Source organism: Stegastes partitus, unplaced genomic scaffold (assembly GCF_000690725.1).
Source record: "Stegastes partitus isolate 25-593 unplaced genomic scaffold, Stegastes_partitus-1.0.2 Scaffold421, whole genome shotgun sequence".
In the NCBI taxonomy this organism is placed as follows: domain Eukaryota; kingdom Metazoa; phylum Chordata; class Actinopteri; family Pomacentridae; genus Stegastes; species Stegastes partitus.
In genome coordinates this window covers 418,677-435,081 of record NW_007578152.1, presented here as the reverse complement: position 1 = coordinate 435,081, position 16,405 = coordinate 418,677, and positions in this window count along the sequence as shown.

Below are 16,405 nucleotides of genomic sequence, written 5' to 3'. Positions count from 1 at the left end.
TTCACTCAGCGGCTACATGCTGGAGTTGGACTTTATGATTCTGGATCCATGTTAGAGTTCATTAAACCTGAATAGACTGAAGTCTTTCAAGAGTAGCTCGTTGAAATGTTTGAGTTTCCAGCTGATTCAGTCTCATTGTAAAACACCACAGTTTGTTTTGAACTGTCATCCTTTTTTGAACAACTCACTGTTATTTTACAGATTTATGTTACTGATAATATCTGCTTTGAGCACAGGAAGAAAGTTTTCATTTATATGCTGTGTAAAAAAATGTTTAAAAAGTTTTAAATTGTAAATAACGTCCACCTCAAAAGTAATCTGTTCTTTTGTAAGGTTTGACTGTATTGAAAAAAGACAAAATCATGAATTTTTTTTAAGTGGACCAGCTCTTTACCCTCGTGGAGCTGCTGAGTGGGGCATGGGGGTTTGACCTGCTCGTCCACATGTGCTTTGTGGATCTGGAGAAGGCCTCCCACTGTGTTCCCCGAGGGGCTCTGTGGGGGGTACTGAGGGAGTATGGGGTACCAGGCTCACTGCTACGAGCCATTCGGTCCCTGTACAACCAAAGTGCGAGCTGTGTCCACATTCTAGGCAAGAAGTCAGACACGTTCCCAGTGGGTGTTGGACTCGACCAGGGCTGCCCCTTGTCTCTGATCCTGTTTGGACAGGATCTCAAGGTGCAGCCAGGGTAAGGAGGGTGTCCGGTTTATGGAGCTCAGGATCACGTCTCTGCTTTTTGCCGATGACGTGGTACTGCTGGCTTCATCAGACCGTGACCTTCAGCACGCACTGGAGCGGTTTTCAGTGTGAAGCGGTGGGGATGCGGATCAGTACCTCCAAGTCCGAGGCCATGGTCCTCTGATGGAAACCAGTGGATTGGGGTAGGAGTTGCTTCCTCAAGCGAGGGAGTTTAAGTATCTCGGGATCTTGTTCATGAGTGATGGGAAAATGGAGCACGATGTGGACAGGCGGCTCGGTGCAGCGTCAGCAGTGATGTGGGCGCTGTACTGGACCGTTATAGTGAAGAGGGAGCTGATCCGCGAGGCGAAGGTCTCGATTTACCAGTCCATCTACGTTCCACCCCTCATCTATGGTCACGAGCTGTGGTTCGTGACCGAAAGAATGAGATCGGGGATACAAGTGGCCGAAATGAGCTTCCTCTGCAGGGTGGCTGGGCTCAGCCTTAGAGATAGGGTGAGGAGCTCGGACATCTAAAGGGAGCCCGGAGTAGAGCCGCTGCTCCTTCACGTCAAAAGGAGTTAGTTGAGGTGGTTTGGACATCTGATTCGGATGCCTCTGGGAAGTCTTCCTCTGGAGGTTTTCCAAACATGTCCACCTGGGAGGAGACCCCGGGGCAGACCCAGAACCTGCTGGTGGGATTATATCTCTCGGCTGGCCGGGGAACGCCTCGGAGGAAGAGCTGGGAAGCGTTTTGTTGGGGGGAGGTCAGTCTGGAATGACGTGCTTCGCCTGCTGCCTCTGTGACCCAATCCCGAATTGGATGGATTCATTGTTTTACTGATATTTGATGTTATTTGAACAAAAAGTTCTGAACATTAAGGACTGATTGTGCAACAGGTTTTAGTAAAGTCACAGTCAAAAGTAATAATTTTCATATAATCAACAAAATAATAATTAAACAATGTGGAATAAGAGGATTTTATGTAAAAAGATGGTTTTGTTTGTTTTTTTCATCTCATTGTATTTCCATTCATATTTCTGTTGTGAACATTGTAAAAAGTTCCATTTTATAAAATTACATGTCACTTTTTAATTTTGTCTGCATTTTTAAATATAATAATTAATTCTTTTACCGTGTGTGTCTGTAAAATTATGCTGTTTAACTGGATTTAATCAACTAATTATTTGCAGTTTTTTAAAAAATTTTTGTAAAGACATTATTTCACTGTTTTTCACCCACTAATAAAAAATAAATAAATAAATCCAGCAGCAACAGTGCCAGAAAATAGTACGTAACACTGAGTCTCTGTACAGTTTATAGTATTTTTATCAGATTAAGTGAATACTTTGATGTGCAGGCGACGCAGCATGAAAAGTAGAATGAATATTTGTACCAAATTTGGCAGCGATAAAAGCAGCTTTGACTCCGTGTTTCCCACCAAAGTTGAAGCTTAAAGTGTAAAATATGACATTTTACAAGAACGTTAAAGACAAAGAAGTTTTTCTTTTCATTGGAGGAAACACCTCCTGAGAAATCTGTCCCAGGAGCTAAATGTTTTCTGTTGGACGCGACTCAGCCGTTGCTGCCCCGTAGTTCAGCTCTTATTAGAGGCCCACACTGGACTGGACGCGTCTATTCAACTGGGATGAATGGGAACTGTGGGATGTGAAAAGGAGCCCTCCATTCACCGCTTTATCAAGGAGCCTCGCTATCAGCGCAGCTCGCTTTGCATCAGAATAACCGAGCGTTCGCTTGTCAGCCAGGTTGGTTCTGGGAAGGAACACCAGGAATTTGGCGAATCTCAGATGCAGCCTGAATGCAAATCCGGGAATTCCTTTTTTTTTTTAAAAAAACAAGGCAAAGAAGAGCTTAAAATAGCAGAGAAACGGCTCAGGAGCTTGTCCTGTTTCCAAACAACAGTTAATTTTGTGCCAATAAACAAAAAAAGAGTCCACAGTAAAGTGCAAAGTATCAGAAATACACTCAAAGCAGTTTTTCCATTTACATGAAAAGGCTGAAACAGACATTTCTGGTAGTTAACGGTGTTTAATGTTAAAATCACAAGTGGACACTAATTATTGTTGCATATGTCATAAATACGATTAAAGAGAGATTTAAGGGACTGAAGCCAGACAACATTTCTAACTCTGATTTCATATTTCAGACTTTTCTGTACAACAAAATACTTTCCTAATTTAATGCCAAATAATTAATATGTATGAAGCTCCAGTTAGAAGTTTTATGTTTGACCAACATTTATGTTATTTTTGGTCATTTCTGACACATTTTTCTGTCATTTCATTGACACTTTTATGTATTGAAAACATACGGAGAAAAAGAAAAGCAAGATTACACTTTGTTTTGTTGTTTTGACACAGATTTGGTAGTTTATTATAAAACGTGGGCGAAATGAAACTTTTTGAAGACAGAGAGATTTGTTGAACTTAAAGTGAAACCATCACAGCAAATTGCTTCGTCACCTGACTTAAATCTAATACATCAAATTTGAGGTATTTTAAAGAAAAAGGAAGAGAAAAACCCAGAACTTCAGAGGCAGAAGATCTCTGTAGAAGATATTAGAATGAAGAATCTGGACTGCAGTTTTGAAACCAGAGTTCAGACGCACGGTTAAAAGTGAAATCTGCATTCACCATCACAGAGGAAGATACGGGGCTGCACGAGTGGACGAGGTGTTGGGAGGATGACATTTATAGATGAGGATGTACCGTGTGGATCAACTAAAATCCTGGCTCCCCGTCTGGAGAAGCTCAGCAGGACGGAGAAAGTGAATTTGTTGAATTCACTGTGGAAAATTGCCAGCAGAATAAAACTGCAAGAAATCAGGGTTTTGTTTTTTTCTTTTTTTCTGCAGAGAGAACAAGACATTTCATCTTCAGACTGCCTTGTTTCTCTATTATTTCCCCTCCTCTCCAGCACCGCCCTCCCTCTCTCGCCTCCATCTGTCCGTTGACGACGACGCCACACTTGAGGCTGCACAACCTGTTCGCGGGGAAATTACTTATTCATCATTTCCTCGGTCGTGAGAAAAGGCCACGGATTAGAGCGCTGTATCTCCGGGCAAGCGAACACACACACAAACACACACCTGAAGCGTGCAGCCTCTCCTGCACTTAGGCAGCGTTTTTAGGATTTAGCGTTAATTCCCGACGACGAATTTGCATTCAAGGCCAGCAGTAAATCATTTCAAGAACCCGCTGCAGGTTTGGACGACGGCCAGCTTTCCAAAACAAATGAATACCTTTCTATCCATAAAAGCTTGTGCATTCAGGGTGTTTTATTCATGCTCCTGATCCAAACTGAGCCCTCCATCTGCAATTTGAAATACAGAGAAACCCAATCTGTCGACACGATGAAACCAAATGATGCTACTCTCAGAAGGGCGGCCTTTAAATCCGTAAATCCTCAAAATCCCCGGTTACTTAATGATTACCATTTCACCGCCTGGATCCTCCGCATCAAGCACATTTTACATCTTCCGTTGCTCTTATCCAAAGCAACTTACAAAGAGAGCGTGCAAGGAAGGGATTTGAAGTTTTCGCTCAAGGACACTCTGTGGAGATGATCAGCCGAGGGTAATGATGTTTTCCCCACATCAACGGAGAGTGTTTTGGCAACAGCCTCAGATTATACGGATTCATCTTGTGAGATGAACACGAGCGACGGCTGTTACTGAAAGGGTCGGATCATTCGCAGGCTGCTCGGTTCAAACCGAAGCTCAATATTCATTATGAATGATTCCCGCAAAACAGACAGACTGACCTTGTAAATGGCCGTTTGAGATGGAGCAGCTGTTACCTTCCTCTTTGACAGATTTAGCAAAGTGTAGCAAAGGAGTGACAAGCTTCAGATTTAACTGTGGGATCTTAAAGCTGCAGCTAACCGAAGCTATCAGGGTTTAAAATCATCTTGGATTGAACAACCAACAATCCAAAATCAAATATGCAGCCAATGCTGATTATCGCTGACATGATGAAAGATTCAAAATTGCATTATCGGTCAACTTTTGCATTATTTTTGCTACGAGGAGGGCAGTATTTTTTCTGATTAGCAATCAAAATCAAATACTACATTGAAGGCTCCAAAGTAGAAACTTAGGGATGTCCACATGTAGCAGGGTATCTCACAAACGAAGATATTTTTCTGCCATGGGGCCTGTCATTACACGAAAGGGCAGATTTACGGCATTAAAAACGATTCTTTCAAAAACTTCCGAGCAAAGTGAAGCTCTGCGAATCCTCCATTTATGTGGACGTCAATAACCAGTTTCAGGTTTCGAAACGTCACTGCCTGCGACAAAATATGTTCTCACGTCACATATGTACGGTGGCCCAGAAGTGTCACAACAAAACAAACGCCACAACACAACCCCATTAGCCACAACGCTACCAAATTAACCACAACACTACAAAATAAGCCGCAACACAACACAACAGCTGCAACGTAAATAATGTTTTCTAACAGCAAATACCAAGATTAATGGACACTATTTTCCATCAGTATTTTACTTACTTTCGAGTTGTTTCCAACAATCTCCGGCTTCTGCCCGCTTCCTGTGGCGTTGCACACGTCACAGTATAACTTCCGGGTAATATAAAAAAAAACAAAAAAAACATCTGTTGCAGCTGTTGTGTTGTGTTGCGGCTTATTTTGTAGTGTTGTGGTCAATTTGGTTGTGTTGTGGCTTTTGTTTTGTTGTGACACTTCTGGGCCACCGTACACATGTGACTTGTGTTTACATCGGAAACAACGTGGACGCCCTCAGACCTGTGTTGTCTCTGGTCCAGGCCCAGATACCGCTCCATGTACAAGAACACAGACGAAGGACGACGTTAAGGACGGTTATTTTACGACGTCCAGAGACGGAGGCTTACTCTGATTGGATAGGATCTGGGGAACTACTGCCACCTGAAGGTTTAGCTGATGAATGAGCTGAATGACACACTTATGCGGTTCCGTGAGGATGAATTTTTCTAAAAATGAGGTGGTGTGAAGGGGGAGGGTATTCGGTTTTATAAAAACACTGCTACGTGTGGACAAGACCTTAGTCCACCTGAGATCACTGGACGTCTACTTGTGAGTTCTATCCAGCCCGACTTCATGAACACGGATCTAAAACAGCTCAACTTTCTCAGTTTTGGACTCATGGGCTGAGTCTACGTCTGTATCATGGCTCCACATGAAAAATCTAGTTGTGAGACTTCACAAAGATGGGAAAGGACAGAGGAATCAGGAGGTATTGACGGAGTCAGAGTGGCACTGATCAGGGCTGCAGTGGTCGTCCAACTAAAACGACTCCACAGACTCAGGCTCAGGGGTTAGCAATGGAAATCAACGGTTCTGTGAAGCTCAGACAGTGTGAGGGACACTTCAGAACATCAACCTCAGTGGATGGAGGACAAGTAAATACATGTTGTTTGCTCTAAAGCAGAAAACTTCAAGATGTAATTTACCAACGACCATCGTAGCTGCTGGTCATTGAAACGCTTCGATGTCCACAAGAAGGTTTAATCCTCACAGAAGCTATTTCTCTTGGTACGCCGTGAAAACTATAAACACAAACACGACAATATCACATTTGAATCATGACATGGCAATAAAACAAACACCTTAGTCTCTCACTTCTCTCTAAACAAAGTAAACGGTTCTCTGAATACTTATTGAGATTAATAACTTCCGTGTTTGTCTGGATGACCAAAAGGAAACAGGAAACTCTCTCCCGCGCTGCACATTGCGTCAACAACAACTTTATCAACCAGGACGAATAAATCAAACAAAACCTAATGACCAAAAGCACAACAGGACAAATATTCTAACTCCTAATGATGGTGAAATGACCAACTTCCTGTGTTGTCTCCTAAACAGCGACAGCTACGACCACACTGAGTGTTGGGAGAACAGTCTTTGGTCAGATGAATGTGTCGGGCTCAGCCTGAGTCCAGCATGTTTGGCGTAACCAGACCAGGACCACCACAGTGGATGCATAGTCCTGTCAGAGGAGGATGAAATGGGGCTGCACGAGTGGACAAGGTGCTGGGAAGGTGACATTTCAGTGGATGAACTACAATACTCATGAGAAGAGGAATACTCCAGCAGGAGAACCATCCAAAGCATTAAAAACTACAACCTGGACAAGTTGGCTCGCTGTATTGACTCTAACTCATCAACTTTGGGTTATTTACAAGAGAAAGGAAAAGAAAAACCCAGAAAACGGCCTACAGAGGCAGAAGATCTCTGTAGGAGACTCTAGAATGAAGAATCTGGATTGAAAAGCGGCTGCAGCTTTGAAACCACGGATCAGACGTACGGTTAAAGGTGAAATCTGTCCTCGGCTGAGTTCTCGACTTCAGTCTGAGGCGATTACTTCAGTTCAAAGACAGACGGACCCTCTACAGCTGGGAGCTAAATCCCATGTGGGGCTTCACCTGGCCGTCGATCGATAGAGGTAGCTCCAGAGAGCGGCCCAGGTAATGTGATTCAGCACCACAGAGCCGGACCATCTCCTCTCGGCGGGGCCTCCTTTGTGAAATCATTTTCTCTGAGCCCTCGCCGGCGCCCGCCTCAGCTCGACAACAATTACCCAGAACCCCCCCTCCGTCCTCGGGTTTCCCGTGGCAACCAGAGCCGTCCGACTGGAACGCCTGTACGAGCCTCAGAGGTGGGAAGACGTGGAGGTGAATTAACTCCGGCAGGAATCTTTATTGGAATCCATAATTTACGCTGGTTGTTTAATAACTGCAGTCCGAGCCGTCAGCTAGCTGTAGCTCCGCTCAGGAGGTTCATCTGCAAGAAAAAAAATCTTCCATTTACGTACAAGTTTTGCACTTTGTTGTGAAGGAGGAAGCGCTTCAGTCACAACACGACGAAACAAACAGCTTCAGAGATCATTTTTTGTTTGAAACGTCGACCAGCTTTCAGGACGATTGTTCTCACGGTGAAATTTGAGGCAGTTTGAGGGACAAAAAGTGTCACAGATAAAACCCTGAAATGTTCACGCTTATCTGTCATCATGTCGTTGATGCAGAATCTGTAATATTGGTCACAAAAAGTTGTTTTTATTGAATGTTTATGAAGGATTGAGCAGGTGTGACAAGTTTCTGTTTAATTTTTTAGTTGTTTTGAGTCAGTTTGAGTCTCTCTGCGGTTGGATCGAGTATCTTTGTAGTCGCTGTGAGTTTTTTGTAGTTGTCTGGAGTCAATCTGAGTTTTTTTTAGTTGTTTTGAGTCAGTCTGACTCTTTGTAGTTTTCTTGAGTCGTTATTGAGTTTGTTTTTAATTGCTTTGAGTCAATATTGAGTGTCTTTGTAGTTGTTTCCAGTCAGTGTAACTTTATTATTGGTTGTTTTGAGTCGGTCTGGCTCTCTTTTTAGTCATCTTGAGTTAATACTGAATCTCTTTTTAGTCGTTTTGAGTAAGTGTGAGTTTGTTTTTAGTTGTTTTGAGTTAATTTGAGTTTATTTTTACTTGTTTTGAGTTAGTCTGGCTCTCTTTTTCGTCATCTTGAGTTTATATTGAGTCTCTTTTTAGTTGTTTTGAGTCAGTCTGAGTTTCATTTTAGTCATCTTGAGTCAATATTGAGTGTCTTTGTAGTTGTTTCCAGTTAGTGTAACTTTCTTTTTGGTTGTTTTAAGTCGGTCTGGCTCTCTTTTTAGTCATCTTGAGTCCATATTGAGTCTATTTTTAGCTGTTTTGAGTCACTATAACTTTCTTTTTGGTTGTTCTGAGACAATCTGGTTCTCCTTTTAGTCATCTTGAGTCCATATTGAGTCTCTTTGTATCTGGTTTGAGTCCGTCTGAGCTTCTTTTAGTTGTTTTGAGTCAGTCTGACTCTCTTTTCAGTCAACTTGAGTCTATATTGAGTTTCTTTTTAGTCGTCTTGAGTCCATATTGAGTCTCTTTGAAGCTGGTTTGAGTCATTTCCAGGCTAAAGGCAGATCTAGATGGAGCATCCTGCAGCATCTACATCAACTGGAAATATGTCCAGCTGAACTAAACCAAAAATTTCTGGTGTTGTTAGATATGATATGATATAGTTATAGATATTATTTTTATTGTTATTATTATTATTATAATTATTATTATTATTATTAGCAGGTGGTCCACCTTTAGTGACATTAATAACACTTAAAATCTGGATGTAAATCCAGCTGTTGGGAGAGGCTGAAATCAAAGCAAACACATCACTTTAGACGACTTATCTGGTTTATACGAGCAGGATTATTGTTACATGTATGTGGAGAGTAGATAAATAAATGAATGTTTTATGTATCAGGACCAAACAGCTGCCACACATCAGACAGTCGGCGTTTTGTCACGACCTGCTCGACTACAAAGTGAAACTAAACGGGCAGGAAAAGCTCAGAGGGATAAAAAGCAGGAGAGCGATGAGCTGAAAAAACAGCTGGAAGCAGAGGACGAGGAAAAACCTGCAGTCCAGCCAGATGAGAGACGAGACCTCGGAGAGGCAGACCGACAGCGAGCAGCAGGAGGTCCACGAGCTGGAGGGGGACCAGGAAAAACTGGAATGACCGAGGACGAGGATCTGTCTGAAACCCGCATGTTGAGTCTGTTTCTTCTTGTTCTGAGTCACTTGTGGTGGTTTTGTGTTTGTTTTCAGGCCATTTTGAGTCTCTTTGTGGTTGTTTTAATTACTTTTATGTTTGTTTGGAGTCATTTTAATTCAGTTTATAGTTATGTTGAGTCTAGTTTTGGTCATTTTGTTTCTGTTTATTGTTTTTAATTAAGTTTCTTTGTATGTCATTGATTTCAGCCATTTTGTGCCTCTTTCTAGCTGCTGTGTGTCTCTTTGTATTTGTTTTAAATCATTTTAAGTCTGATTTGTCTCGTTTTGTGTGTCTTTTTGTTTGTTTTCAGGCCATTTTAAGTCTCTTGTGGTTGTTTTGAGTCTTTCTTAATGTGTTTCTGTTTGCTTTGAGTCTCTTTGTAACTGCTCTGAGTCGTTCTGAGTCTGTTTTTTTCTTCTTTTGTGTCTTTTTATTTGTTTTTAAGCCATTTAAATCTCTTTGTGGTTGTTTGAATTATTTCTGTGTTTGTTTTGAGTCACCCTGACTCAGTTTAAAATTGTTTTTAAGCTATTTTTGGTAATTTTGCTTCTATTTGTAATTTTTAATTAGCTTTTTTTTAAAGCATCATTAATTTCAGCCATTTTGTGCCTCTTTCTAGTTGTTGTGTGTCTCTTTGCGTTTGTTTTAAATCATTTTAAGTCGGTTTTTTGTAGTTTTGTGTGTCTTTGTGTTTGTTTTCAGGCCATTTTAAGTCTCTTCCTGGTTGTTAACATTATTTTTGTATTTGTTTTGAGTAACTGACTGTTTCTAGTTGTTTTGAGTCTCTTTGTGTTTGTATTTCAGTCGTTCTGAATCTTTTTCTAGTTATTTTGCATCTCTTCTTCGTATTTGTTTTGAGTCTATTTCTTCCCGTTTTTTGTGTCTTTGTTGGTTTTCAGGCCATTTTAATCTCTTTTTCATAGTTTCATTTTATTTTTGTATTTGTTTTGAGTAATTTCCTTTGTTTATAGTTGTTTTGAGTCTATTTCTAGTCATGTTCTTACTATTGGTGTTGTTATTGTCGTTTTTAATTACATTGCTTTGAGTGTCGTTGCTTTTATCCATTTGGTGCCTCTTTCTGGTTGTTTAGAGTCTTTTTGTATTTGATTGATTTGACTAATTCTGAATCTATCTCTAGTTATTGTTCATCTCTAACTCAGTGGTTTGAGTCATTCTGAGTCTATTTCTTCCCGTTCTGTGCGTCTTTGTTCGTTTTCAGGACATTTTGAGTCTCTTTGTCGTTATTTAATTTTATTGTTGTTTTTGTTTTGAGTAATTTTGACTCCGTGTATTGTCGTTTTGAGTTTCTTTGTATTTGATTTCACTAATTCTGGTCTTCTTCTAGTTATTGCGCATCTCTTTAGAATTGGTTTGAGTCATTTTCGGTCTGTTTGTGGCTGTTTGGAGTCATTCTGAGTCTGTTTATTGCTGTTTAGAGTCTCTTTGTATTTGATTTCACTAATTCTGGTCTTCTTCTAGTTATTGTGCATCTCTTACTAATTGCTTTGAGTCATTTTCAGTCTGTTTGTGGCTGTTTGGAGTCATTCTGACTCCATTTCTCAGTGTTTTGTGTCAGTTTAATTCTCTCTGTAGTTGTTTGTCGTCATTCTCTTTGGTCACTGTGCATCAGTTTGTCGTTGGTGTCGGACTCTTTGGGGTTTGACCAAACGTCCCTTCAAGTAGAGGCACCATGATCCCCCAACGGCAGAGTTTAATCATGAGAGCTTCATTTTGTAATCAGAAGGAATACAGACGTCAGAAGTCCTGATTTCAATCTTTCATTAACAGAAAGTCTGAAGTCTTTAGCAGCTGGACAACATTTTGCTTTTTTCTTTTTATAAATATAAAAACATCCAACAGGTTTCCCTTCCAATCCAGCCCAAACCGGGATGGCCAGCCGGGCCAGCCGGGCCAGGGGGGCCGACCGGCTGCTCGTTTGTTTACAGGACTCGCCCCGACACCTCCGTATTAATGTGCCGATGATTCGCTGGTGTTAAAGCGCTGCGTGATGCACCTTCGCCCTCGCTCACTCACTTTTATCGCCATTAATCTCGCCGCGCTCGGCTAAATGTTTTCCGGCCTTCATTGGGCCGCGCTCCTCCCCCATCGATCACAATTATCAGCCGTGATTGATGAAGCCGCCGAGGAAGCAAGACATCCTCTTTACGAGGCCGGTCACTTTCAATGGAACCACCGGAACTCGGTTTAGATTTCATGGGCGGGGGGCAGAGCGTGGAGCCGCATAAATCTCATTTAAGCAGGCGAGCCGGTGAAGCATTCGGAAGGCCAAGTGAGAATTAAAGCTCCATAAAAAGGTTAAACGGCTGCTTCACCTGCGCGCCAAACGCCGTAAACTCAGGCCGGAGATGTTTAGACGCAGTGTAATGAAGTGAGGCGCTCAGACTGCTGGGGTTGGAGGTTCCAGCTTCAGCTCATCCAAAATGTGAAAAGTGAGGAAACGACGTCTTTATGGAGGAAGTTAAAACCACAAAGGAGCTCGATTCACTGACTTCTGAGTTCCTGGAGCGACACTTTGGATGTTGTTGGATGTTTTCCCAACCAAAACAGCCAAACTAGCGTGTTTGCTAAGTTTGGTTGACGTTCTCACCTGCACACGTCTACTAAAAAACAAACACTCAGCTAACGGTGGCTAACTCCAGATGCTCAACAAAATGTCAAATCTGAACCCACTTGCTAATAAGTAGACGGCGTTCCATTTGGGTCGCCGTCAGCCAGAACCACATTCATACATTTAATTAGCGACCTGAAGCTTCGCTGAAACTCCTTCCTGCGGCGACTCCAGCGGACAGGAAGCGTCTCGCTCAAGGACGTCTGCGTACGTTTCCTCGACCTGAATCCGTGACCTTGGAACGACAGAAAGCCGTCGACCATCCTTCGCCGACTCGACACCGAAGCGAGAGCGAGCCGGTCGTGATAACAGGAACGATCCGGGGAGCGTTTCAACGAGATTAAAAACGACTTAATTAACCCGTCCGCCGTGAGCCACTTTGAAATCCCGTGAGTGAAATGAGAATCGCAGCAGATAAGGAGAAGAAAGCTGCTCCTGAATATGACGAGCTGCGTGTTAACGAGCTGCGTGTTAACGAGCTGCGTGTTAACGAGCGACTCCTGGCCGACGCTTCACCTCCACGACGCTCTGCAACCAGTGGCTACGAACACCATGACCGCTCACGGACAGGACGGAGGAGCACCGACAGTTTCTGTGGCACAAACAGCAAGTTCAATAAAATAAAAAGTATGAAAGGGACGATTTTAGTAGATTTTAAAAAATGATGATAAAAAGCCTTCACCCCACTCTGAACTTTCCCTTTAAAAAGCTGATCAACATGAAATCAGTCAATTAATTAGACTTTTCTGACAAGAAGGTACCAAAAACTACCCAAAGAGAAAAACGATTTCTACAAAATAATATTAATTTATTAAAATTATTAAAATATGTAAAATACATTGTTGCTTTAAAAAGTTTTTGGTTGTTGTTTTTTAAAAAACATATAATTTACTGTTACTTGAAATAATTTTCCTTTTTTTAAAAAAATTACATATTATATCAAATTAATTCACAAAAAAGAAAAAAAAAAGTATTGATTTAAATGTAGAGTCTTTTTTTCTTTTTTTTTTTTTAATTGGCCAAAAACTATAAATAATGTCCACCTTAAAAATATGTATTTAAAAAAAAAAAATTGATTTTCAGTGTAAGACCATAAAATTGTATTTAAATCAGCTAAAATATATATATATATATTATTTTACAGATATTTTCTAAAGACGAAAAAATAGTGAATAATTTTTCCAGCTTCTATTTTACTTATTTTCCATGTTTTGATAAATTACAGATATTTTTTTAAAGTTGCCAAAAAACGTAATAAGTTTACATGGAAAATGTTAAAAGAAAAAAAAACATGTTACTAAATTTAAAATCAGCAAACATGTAATTATTTGTTTTACATATTTGTTGCTCCATATTTTGTGGGTTTGTTTTACAGTTTTTGAACATTACAGTATTCCATCCATCATCTCTACACCTTCATCCTCTCTAGGGTCATGGGGGGCTGGAGTCTATCCCAGCTGACTCAGGGTGAAGGCAGGTTCACCTGGACAGGTAACCAGTCTATCACAGGGCTACACTTAGAGACAGACAACCAAGCACACTCACATTCACACCTACGGACAATTTACAATCACCAATTAACCTCAACATGTTTCTGGACTGTGGGAGGAAGCCGGAGAACCCGGAGAGAACCCACGCTGCACGGGGAGAACATGGAGACTCCACGCAGGAGGATCCCGGGTGTCCTCACTGGGATGCGAACCGGTGACCTTTTAGCTGCGAGGCTACGGTGCTAACCACTGATCCACCTTCCAGCCCCATTACAGTATTCCAATGGGTTTATTTCTCTACATATTTCTTTCTGCTCTAAACGAGTTTTCTGCCGTTAATCTCAGCTCATTACACAACTTCACTCTCAGCAGCATGAATCACTCCCACGTCAGCTTCTTGACTTTGACCTTAAACTGCTTAAAACGTCTTGAAGCACGACTTGAAGGATCCGTCTCACAGGATGAAATAAAAGTCCTCTAATGCCACAAACCGGCCACACCGGGATCCTTCCCACCGTGGATTATCGTCTCTCCGTTGTGTCAGGTGTGCGTTCAGAGTTGCGGCTCGATGGAGGGCAGCTCGCCGCTAATCCCTGCTGACGGGAAGTCGGGGCAGCGACGTGCCGGAGTTTGAAGCGTCGCCGTTATGACCTGACGGCAGCTTAGCGCTCGCCATATGTTGTTGTGGTTCCTGTGTGTGCGGGGGAGGCTTCGGCGGAGAGATTAGCTCCGTGCGGTCGCTGTCACGGCTGGAGATGCTTCACTGCCGCAGGAAAAGACTCTTTCTTTTCATTTAGCGCCTGGCGGACACAAACACCGAGACGACGCGGTGATGGATGGTGAAGTTCTGGACTCATTAGAAGGACTGTCAGCGACAGGCTGGACGTCAGCTCATTAAGTCATTCTTCTCTGAAACATAAAGTCCTGCAGCTCGACGGAGACGGACAGAGCTCAGAAATATCAGCTATGATGCCATGAATCACAAAATAAGGCAAAAACGAACCTTAAAAATCTGATTATTTGTCAACAAAATGCCCACAAAGTGCTTCAAATACTAAGAAAACACATGAGAGAGATTTTATGACTCATGTTTTTACATTTTGATGCTTCACCGTGATGGATGTGTCTTTAAAAGGTGCCACCAACACTGGAAAACCAAACCACGGCTCTACAGGCTCTAAATATTTCACTATTTATATTTTTATTTGCTTCCACACTTGTCTGCTTTGTGTCAACACTGCCTGCAGTTCAGCCCAATGTTCAGATTTTTTGTTTTTTTTGCAGAATCTTGTTGGTATGAATGCTTCATTTTTAAAAGATTTTAAAAGATTTAAACGCCTTTTTAAGCTTAGAGTCAAAGAGCGAGTCGTGTGTGAGCTGTTCAAAGGGTTGTTGAGGGTTTTTACAGCTTCTGGCTCTGATAAATTGGATCATTTTGCTGATTTTGTTTTAAACATCATATGCATTTCAAACCTAGCAGCAGGTTTTACAGTTCAGAGGGTTAAAAAGTCCACTATGATCCATGTTCCACTTTCATCTGACTGTTTAGGTCGAACATTTCACTAAAAACAGAGGGAACATTTGAGTCCAACGTCCGATGAAATGCTTAGCAGCGATTCTGATTGGACGTGGGTGTTTCTGACCCGGTGAGGCAGGTTGGACTCACCTGTAGCTGCAGGTGTCTTTTCCTCGTTGCAGGCCGTTCAGGTAAAAACCTCTTCTTGGTGAGTCTCAACATCCAGGTGTGTTGACTTCCCATCAGCTCCAGTCTCCTCCTGCAATAAGGAAAACTAAAATATTCATGTGTTTTCTCATCAGAGACGAGCAGATAATTCATCAGTGTTCTGTCACGACGATGCACGAGTGACATCCAGACATCAAAAAACCCAAACGTGGACACCAACGACATCAACAGAGATACTAGGGAGACTTTAGAAATAAATAAAACTAAACAGGAAGAGAACCCAGAATGTTCTCAAGTTGAAACGGACAAACATGGTTAGAATTCATTAGTTGGAGCGACTCTCCTGCATTTACCAGAACTCGTGTAGCTACAGCCTGGTCCTGGTGTCGTTCTCATTTTGAAGTTTAAAGGAAAGAAAAGCCACAAGTCACTGATAGAAGAGGCAGCACTGAATGTTTAAACGCTAACAATCATTATTTTATGACTTAATTAGTGTTTCTCAGACGTCTTCTGTCATTATCGAGCCCTTTGACACGTTCGTCTGAGCTCCTGGTCTGCAGACGGACGAATCGCGGCCTGGACTCGAGCGCTCTGCTTACGAAGGAGGAGCTTTTCTCCAAACACGCCGCTTCCTTCCTGGCGGCGGCACTTCCACCAGCTGTGTGATCTGATTCACTTAATTAACCGACTAACGAGCTAAAAACAGCTCCCGTGACCCCGCCAGCGACTGACTGACAGTCTGTACGTCAGGAAACAAGCAGGAACCTCAGCGCTCCTGTGACAACGCTGAAAGGAACTCATTCAATAAATAAATTAAATTATTTTAACATTTTGATCTTTGGTTTTGCTCAACAGAACATAAAGTGGGCATTAGCTTTTGCTAACAGCGGCAGGAACAGAAAAATCACAAATAATTAACAAGTACGTGTTGAAATAAAAGGTCAAGTGTCAGTTCTTGTTTATGTTGTAAATAAGGAGGCTGCTGTTACAGTTAAGTGTGAAATGTTTTTATCCCAAACCAGCGTGTTTCACAGTCCCATGGTGGTGTTCAGCTGTTAGCTACACTGTTAGCTAACATCTTAAACTGTTTGCCACACTGTTATCACACAATTTTATGTGTTAGCAGTACAGTTAGCTAACAATTTAAACTGTTAGTCACACTGTTACCACACAATTTTGTTTGTTTTGTTTTGTTATTTGTTTTTATTTGTTAAAAGTACAGTTGGCTAACAATTTAAACTATTAGCCACACTGTTAGCAAACAGTTTCAACTATTAGCCATACTGTTAGCAAACAGTTTCAACTATTAGCCATACTGTGAGCTAACAATTTCAACTA